The sequence below is a fragment of the Pteropus medius genome, unplaced genomic scaffold (assembly GCF_902729225.1).
Source record: "Pteropus medius unplaced genomic scaffold, Ma_sr-lr_union100, whole genome shotgun sequence".
In the NCBI taxonomy this organism is placed as follows: domain Eukaryota; kingdom Metazoa; phylum Chordata; class Mammalia; order Chiroptera; family Pteropodidae; genus Pteropus; species Pteropus medius.
The window spans coordinates 2,895,684-2,903,997 of NW_024342469.1; the positions used below are offsets into that span (position 1 = coordinate 2,895,684).

General features: G+C 62.9%; 1 long non-coding RNA gene across 1 annotated transcript in view; it reads right to left on the reverse strand.

Annotated features, from left to right (window-relative positions):
* Positions 1-3,869: 3,869 nt before the first annotated feature.
* LOC120602875 (uncharacterized) overlaps positions 3,870-8,314 on the reverse strand; it is an 8,915-nt gene continuing 4,470 nt past the window's right edge. The window contains exon 3 of the long non-coding RNA XR_005652885.1: positions 3,870-5,003. This is a non-coding gene — a long non-coding RNA (uncharacterized LOC120602875). The remainder of the gene's footprint in view (positions 5,004-8,314) is intronic.

Sequence of the window (8,314 nt, forward strand, 5' to 3'; positions counted from 1 at the left end):
CTCAGTGACCCGGAGAGGAAGCCCAGGCCACCCCCCGCTAAGCTGGCCTCTAAAGGGCAGGACAGCGCACAGTAGGCCTGGCAGATTCACTTGTCATGTCCAATGAGCCAACCCAGGTTCCAAAAAAAAGGACATTAAAAACTAGTCAAACCGGTTGCAGATAGGAGTTCGCCAACCTGGCAGCTGTTCCTTCAGTTTTTACAAGAAACTGTGCCCTCCCTGCGTCCTGGTCCTCTGAGGCCAGGCGGCCAGACCCAGCTTGACCCGCGGGCAGCAGGCCCAAGTGCGGATGTGGCCTCCTGCTGCGGGAGACCTGGCCTTACCTCCCCCCGCTGCTCCCTGTCCCCATCTCGGTCCTAAGGGAAAGGGCCACCACTGGGTCCCTTCCAGAGACCCCGACTCCAGCACCGAGGATCCTGGGTGCCACCTGGGTGAGCAGCCGCCCTCTTGTGGTCTCCGACAAGCCAGGTGCTTCTCTCTGGGCCTCAGTTTCCCGCTTTGTAAAGTGGAGTTGGGAGGAAACAGCCCTTCCCAGAATCCGGTTCGACAGGCCCCTGTGGTCCCCACCCTGGCCAGTCATGTGTCAGTGTACCCCAAGGGACGGCAGAGCTGCAGCCACAGGGTCAAGGGCAGAGCCCCGGGGTACAGGGGTCTTGGGGCTCCCGCTCAGTGCTTGCTCCCTTGACCTGTGGCCCTGGGGCCACTTGGGCCCTGCTCAGGGGCCTCCATGACCCGTTGATAAGACCACGGCACCTGGACCAGCCTTCGCCGCCCTCGCCGGTCCAGGCAGCTGTGTGGCGGAGGGTCTCGCACCCCTGGCCGAGCTGATAAGCCTCGCCCAGAATCGGGGTCCGGGTGGGCTTTGCTCCTGGCCCCAGCAGCAAGATCTACAGTGTCAGGAGCCTCCCCTGGGCCTTGGGGCTGAGCTCAGCATCCTGGGGGAGCGAGAGGAGGCAGGACCAAGGCCAGTGGCCCGGCCAGGGTTCTCTGGTGCCTGGCAGCTCCGCCCTCGTGGCCTTCAGAGGCCTCCCCATCCCAGACCGGCCCCTACCAGACCCACTGATCTCAGGGCTGCGCAGACCACCGCCCTCCATCCCACCGAAGCCCTGAGCCTCCAGCTGACCGGCCTGACCCCAGACCCCACCTGGTCCTCGCCTCCCTCCCCTGCCAGGCTGACTGCTGCTCACCTTCCACGACAGAGTTCCAGGCGCCCTCCTCTGCGGGCTCCCTCTCTGGCAGGGCCCTGACCACGGAGACCCAGAGGCCGTGGGAGCCCTGCCCGGGGTGGAGAAGGTGACCACGAAGCAGAGTTTGAGTGAAGAGGAGCTGGGAAGCCGCGGGCGGTCGGGCGGGCCGCCGGAGGGCCCCTGCCGCTACTGGCTCACGTTGCCGTCCAGGTGAGAACAGCGGCTGGACTGAGTCCCCTGTAGGGGCCCCGCATGCACGTGGGACCTGGCTCTGCTGGCTGCATGGGTAGGGTGGGGAAGACTGAGCCAGATGGTCCGGGAGCCCCTTGCTGGTGGCCCATGTCCTGTGGGAGGGGCCCATGGGACTCTGGTGTGTGTCGTATGTGCCACAAAAGGTGGGACCGACACTGGCCACTCGCGTCTCTATGGTAACAGGCTGGTTAACACTGTGGTAGGAAAAGTGAGTTCTGGAGGCCCTGCCGGTTCCATCCCGGCTCCGCTCCTGCCCCCCTTGTGACCGGGAGGGGTCGCTCGGCCTCTCTGTGCCCTGCGGGAGGAGGGTTGTAAGCCAGGGGCCAGGCCCTGGGGACTAAATGAGTTAGCACGCAGAAAGCACTGGGCCCGGGCGGGCCCAGTAAATGCTGGTAACGCTGAGCTGGGCAAATAGGGCCGTTTGATAATCTCATCACAGGGGACTCGCACGGCGAGGTTATCGGGCCCGGCGACAGTGCTGTCCAGGGGATTAAATACCCCGATGCCCATTCTGGGGCAGTGCCAGGAGCAGACTCAGACAGCCTGGACGCAGGCGCCACACCCCAGCCCAGGGAGATGGGGACCCCAGGGAACGAGGCCCGGGGAGGGGCCGAGGGGCCAGTCGGTGCTGGAATGGGGCAAAGCGGGGCAAGAAATGAGTTGCCATCCAAACAAGGGCGCTTTTTGAAAGGATGGGGGGGCACTAAAAATAATTTAAATGATTAGTTGTTTGAGTATTTATTTGTTGACCGACTAATCAGTTTAATTATATTGGTGGACCTATGAAACAGTTCTAGTCAAACCTTTTTAAAAACAATACAATGATTTCCGAAACAATTGATATAAACTGTGTCAGTGAGTAGCAGTGAGCGTTGAAAAATAAGCCTGCCCCAGAATGATTACCTGAACGTTAAAAATAACGTATTTAGAATGTCAGAGAATGCCACTTCTTGGTTATACCCACATCTTTGGGCCCCGTCCGTCCCTATCTGTCCCTGGTATTTCTCTGCCCAGTGTATTTTTTTCATACGATCTTATTCTTTTTAAGGTTTATTTCCATCAATTTTGCCGTAATCTTCAAGTCGCTTATAGCGGCCCCCAAAAATGAATATGTTTATAACTTCCCTTGATGCTTCTCTGTAGCTCATAACATTTAATTGGGAAGGTGCTCTGTCTGCAGGGCTGGGGTACCTGGTAAGCTCAGAGCAAATTCCGTTAACGCAAGTTCTCGGTTCTAATATTTTGCATTAAAACGTGTAAATATTTCAGCCCAAATGTTCTCACAGGTGCCGTCTTTCGGCCTCCAATCGGGGTGCAAAGTATTCAACAAGAAAAGACAAATAGTAAAGACAAATCTCACTAAATAAGTTATCTGTATTTATGATTCTTTTTAACGATGCTTCAAATCGAGATGCTATAGAACCGTTGGCCTTCTCGATTCCATCCCATTTCAATCCAGAATATAATTTCACCCGATTAATAATAGAAACTCCATCAACAGACGCACATCTGGCTGGCCACGCCAGAGCGCCCGCACGATTTCAAGCGAACCCTCGTCCCCTTTGGCTCCCTGGCCGGTCGCCGTGATCTGCTCCTCACTTGTATTTGCGGGGAGAATGTCCTCATCTTCCGGTTTGTACACTGCGTCTTCCATCCTTGCGATGCTGTAAAGGCTTCCAACGCTGAAGGTTTTCGATGCTCTCTTTGTTGAGATATTTGATTAAGGGTTTCCAAACGAATTGCAGCTTGTTGAGAGAACTTGTTTCCCAAACACTTGTGAACATCGGGGGTCTCTTGGGTTGATCGCAAAGCGGTGCTGAAAAGGCTTGGGCGTGAAGGGGAGTGGGGACAGTGGGCAGCGTGCTCCGCTGTGAGGTTACTTCTTTGCACGCGACGCCTCGTCATGGCGGAAACGTGGCCGGTCAGCCCCTGACCTGGGCGCACGTGCAGACGGTGCTGCAGATGGCGCTAAAGGCAGCTTGCGGGCGTGAATCTGCGCGCATCACCGCCAAGCCCGTCCACACCCATCGTTTGTGGATGTACTAGGAACGGTGCTTTTACTCCCAGAATCTGCATCGCTGTCGTCCCTGCGAAGGCAGCTCACTTTGTCTTCGTGCTGAACTCGTAGCTGAATTCACAAGGGCATCCACAGGCATGACCCCTGGGTCACCTGGACAGACGCGACTTCTGGAAGCTTCCCCTGATTGCATAAACGGGGGTGGAAACGGCTGCCGTTGGACTTAGCGGTTCACTGACCGTGTCCCAGGGCGGGGATGGTCGGACCCAGGCACCCGAGTCAGGGCAGCTGTGGCCCCTACCCCAGCTGCCTGCCACACTTGGCTTCCGGAAGTAAGTGCAGGCTGCAGCTGCTCAGGTCCCCCGTGCCCTGCCTGGGCGCCCCAGCTCTGGGGGACCAGAGGCTGACAGGCGGGCCCCGGGCTTCTTTCACTGGCTCATAGCCACCCACAGCCTGGAGCACAGGGCTGGAACATAGAGAGAGGTGGGGAAACTGAGGCTCTGAGCCAAAGGGTGCCTCACCTGAGTCAAACAAGGAAGCGAGGACAGAGCAGGGGCTGGGCCCAGGGCCTGACCACAGCTGCCTCAGGGCTGAGGCCAAGGACATGACCGGGACTGCCGCTGTGGGCAAGAGCCAGCAGGGCCCTGACAGGAGGGCCCAGCTCCTCAGCCGCCTGCCCCGCAGCCCGGCAGGCCACCCGTCGCTCTGTGCTCCACGTGGTGCTTCCCGAACCTGCAAGCGCCGAGCCCTTTTGTGCTTGAGCCTTCGTGCCTCGCAGGCTCCCGTGGGACAGAGTCAGGGCATCACTGGGCAATACCCGCATGGAACACGGTTGCAGAGAGAACACTCGGAGAGGCCACCGCGGCCTGGCCCTGGGGAGACAGCGGGCCCACGGGGTAGCTGCCGGGCTCCCCGGGAAGTGCCACTGCCCCCTGTGCCCGCCCTCAGCCTCAGTTCCCCGCTCCATACAATGCGGTGGCTGAGCTGAGGGTCCCCCTTCTCATGCTGCCGGGAGCTGATTCCCGGGGCCTTGGGCACACAGGTCAGGAGTAGGCAGACGAGGTTCCCGGCAGCGTGCTGGTCGGGTCCGCTGAGCCCTGGGGTGGCTCACACCACTTCGGCCTCCCCGCCAGCCCCCTCCCCCAGCGGGGCCCGAGTCCTGTTCACTGTGGCCTCCAAACCACAGCTGCCCAGGGCCAGGCCCAGACTGGGGCCTCGCAGCCAGCAAGAGGACCAGCCCCCATGCTGTTCAGAGAGGCAGCTCCTACAGGCAGCTCCTAGAGGCAGAGGCCACCCAGAGGGCCAGCTGGGGCTCTCCTGGTGGCCGCTTTGTGTGGCTGAGGGGGTCTTCTCAAGTGTTTGGGTCCCAGTCCAGCCCTTCCCTTCTCTGGGCCTCGGTCTCTCCATCTAGAAACAGGGCCGTCTGCATGGCCCCAAAGTTGCGAGAGCCACACCCAGGGAGCAGTGATAGGATCTTCAAAGTGCCCGGGGCCCAGGGCGTGGCTGGGGCAGCGGAGGAGTCAGTGCCCACTTCTCGGATGGGGAAACTGCAGCAAGGGAGGAGAGAAGGGCCTGGGGCTGGAGCGTCTGCTCAGGAGACACTCGCTCCCTGACATCCCTCAGCCACGTGCCGGTGCTGGGGGCCCGGCTGTCAGCAGGACCGGCCGGCAAGCGGGCGCTCCCAGGGCAGCTGCCCCAGCGCAGGGAAGGGAAGTAACCTGAGGAAGCAGCGGCTCACTGGGGAGCTGTGATGGGGGTCCGCAGGGCAGACGAGGCCGGAGGGAGGGTCCCCCAGTCCAATGTGAGGGGACCCGTGTGAGGGAGGCTTGGGGGCCCAGGGGTCGGGGGTACTGAGGGTGCTGGGAAGGAGCGAGGGGTGGGGCCCGCTGCAGCCACGGAGAGACGGAGGGCTGTGTCTGGGACCTGGCGATGCGGGGTCCGGGCGGGAGAGTCTGACTCTGGACCCCTCTCAAAGGCAGAGCCAAGGCGATTTGACGGTGGGTGGAGTGTGGGGTGGAGAGGGAGAGAGGTGAGGGCAGCCCAGGGTTTTGGCCTGAGAGCCTCGGAGGGAAGAAAGGCCATGGGTCAGATCCGGGGTGTGGTCAGTTGCAGCACGAAGCTCCCGCTGGAGACACAAGCGTGGTCCTGGGCTGACCGCTGGTCTTGAGTCGGACGGGATCCTGAGCTGGGATGCGGGATCTACCCGTCTGGGGCCAAGTGCATCTCCGTTTCTCCTCACAGCAGCCTGAGCGCCGCAGGTGTCCTAACGTGCCCCCACTCCCCTCGCGCATGTCCGGCGGTCTCCCGCTGTCTGCTGGGCACCCAGAGCCCGCAGGTCGGGGAGGAAGGGCCGACACCCCTGAGCTCACGCCGAGCTCACGCTGAGATTCGGGTGCTGGGATCTGTGATCCGACCTAACCATTGCAACCCCCGAGAGGCAAATGTGATTTAGCCCCCATTTTTGTAGATTAGAAACTAAGCTGAGGCCAGAGGGAGGGAGGGAGGGACTGGCCCCGGTTAACAGGGGACGCCCACCCCTGCCCCCTGCCCCGTGGGAGGTCCCCGCCCGTGTTCCTAGCTGGGGAATCGGAGCTGGAAACGACCAACTGCCCCAGGCCGTAGCGTCGGAGGTCGGGCCGCTGTTTCTCCAGGGCTCACGCCTGCCTCTGGGGCCTGTGGGAATTTTCTCCCCCGAGTGTCCTGAAAGGCCATGCCATGGTACAGAGGCGCAGTCCAGCTGATGGAGGCGAAAGGGCCACATGCTTTTTGTGGTCGAATTATCCAAACACTGAATCGCTCCATCCGCCCGGGCGGCTGTGAACGGGCCGCCTTTGTCCAGCCCTGAGAACCGCGGCGGCCTGCAGGCCCAGACAAAGGCCACGCTGACGAGGCCTTTTCCAGGGTCCGGCAGGGAGAGAAAGGCCTGGCAGACAAAGCCCCAGTCAATGGGGTGGGCGGGGGCTCGGCTTTAGTCACGGAGGGCTGGCGGGGGGTGGGGGCGAGATCCCCCCACGGCTCCCGCCCGCCCGCCCCGGAGTGATCAGCAGCGGCTTGCCGACAGCCCCCTGGGTCCTGGGACGGCGCTCAGGGCTGCGAGGCCCACGATGCTCATGTGTCCCCCGCCCCAGAAGAGGCCTGGCGAGGACATGGAGAGACCTCCCAGGTTCCTGCCACCGGCGGCACCCGCCCAGTCTGGCCACAAGGTTGGGCCGCCCACTGGGGACGGCGCGCGGCGAGCCTCACCACGCCTGGGGGGGCAAGGCCCCCCCAGCCCCACAGCCCTCAACCCCCCAAAAGAGCCCAGCCAGCGACGGGCTAAAACTGACCTCTTAGCAAAACCGTGCGTGCGATGGGGAATGGGGGGACGGGTGGGGGGCAGGAGTTGGCGGGCAGGGTGTCGGGAGCTCCGAGGCGGGAACTGGGAGCCCCCTTGTCCTCACCACTCTGGCCCAGATGCGGGTGGCCAGGATGGGACCACAGCCTGAATGCCGGGCCTACAGGGGCTGAGTGCGGGGAAGGGTGGGGTGGCGGAGGGCCTGGGGGAGGAGGAGACCCCAGAGGGAAGCGGGGCAGAGCCAGGCCTTGCTCCCGCGGCCATGTGGAGCAGGAGCGTGGGGGCCCTTCTGAGAGCCGGAGGCTAAGCCCCGGGACACAGGCAGTACCTGCCCCCCGGCCCCCTCCCTCCAGGGAAGAAGGAAACAGGCATGGAAGGAAGGAGGGGTCCTTGAAGGTGGATCAGCAGGGACATTGGCGTGGGGGGGGGGTGCCCCATAAACACAGGGTCACAGAAAGGGTAGGTATCCCTATGACCAGAAAAAAGCCCATGGCGAAGTTGGTCGGGGGCAGGGATTCCCCAAGATCTTGGTAAACTTCAGAGACCCCTGAAGACAGCTGGAGGGGAGGCCGAGCCCTGCTCGGGCCGCCGGCGGGGGATACGGTGGGTGGGGGGTGCTGTGGACGGGTAAGACTGGGGGATGGTGGTGGCGGCAGGTGGCCGGGGCGGGGGGTTCAGGGAGCCCCGTCTTGGGGGTCCAGATGCCGGAAACAAGGCTCCCCACAGACCGTGATTATAGCACTTAATCCTCAACACTGCCAAGTGGGTGTCCTCTCATCGACACCCAGGGAAACTGAGGCTTAAGGGGACTGGGCGGGCTCCACCCGCCACGCCCAGCCGTGCCCACAGGTGACCCCGAGACCCCTGTGCCGTCCCGAGGGAGCACTTGCACTGCAGGCGAGGCGGCCCACCCCAGCACGGAGCCCACCTGGGGACCCACGGAGCACACGTCGCCCTTCCTCAGGCGAGCAGGGCCTCTGATCCAGCCCCCCCTCCACCGCCCCATCTGGGTCCCATCAGCTTCGCCTGGGCCAGGAGCCTGTGGCGTCCGCGGGAGCAGGAAAAGCAGCCGCAGGGGCCCGGCCTGCTGCCCGACGGGCCTGGCCTCGCCCCAGAGGGGAGGGCTCATTTCTGATGAGGAAGCAGCTCGGCGGATCCACCCCCATCAGGTGGTGCCCGGGGAGGACGCCCGGGCCCCCACCCGCCCCGGCCACCAGGCTCCGGCCACGGTCTTCCGCCAGGATGTGACTAAAGGCCTGGCCGAGGTCTGCGGGTCGACTGGAGGGCAGCAGCAGGGCACTGGGCGTGAGGAGTGACCATGTGTGAGTGTGCGAGCCTGTGCGCGCCCGTGCGAGCATGAGTGTGCGTGCCTGTGCGCGCCTGTGCGAGCGTGAGTGTGCGTGCCTATGTGTGTGCCCACACGAGCATGAGCGTGCGTGCCTGTGCGTGCCCGCGCAAGCGTGAGTGTGAGTGCCTGTGTGTGCCCGTGTGAGCGTGAGTGTGCGTGCCTGTGTGTGCGCCCAT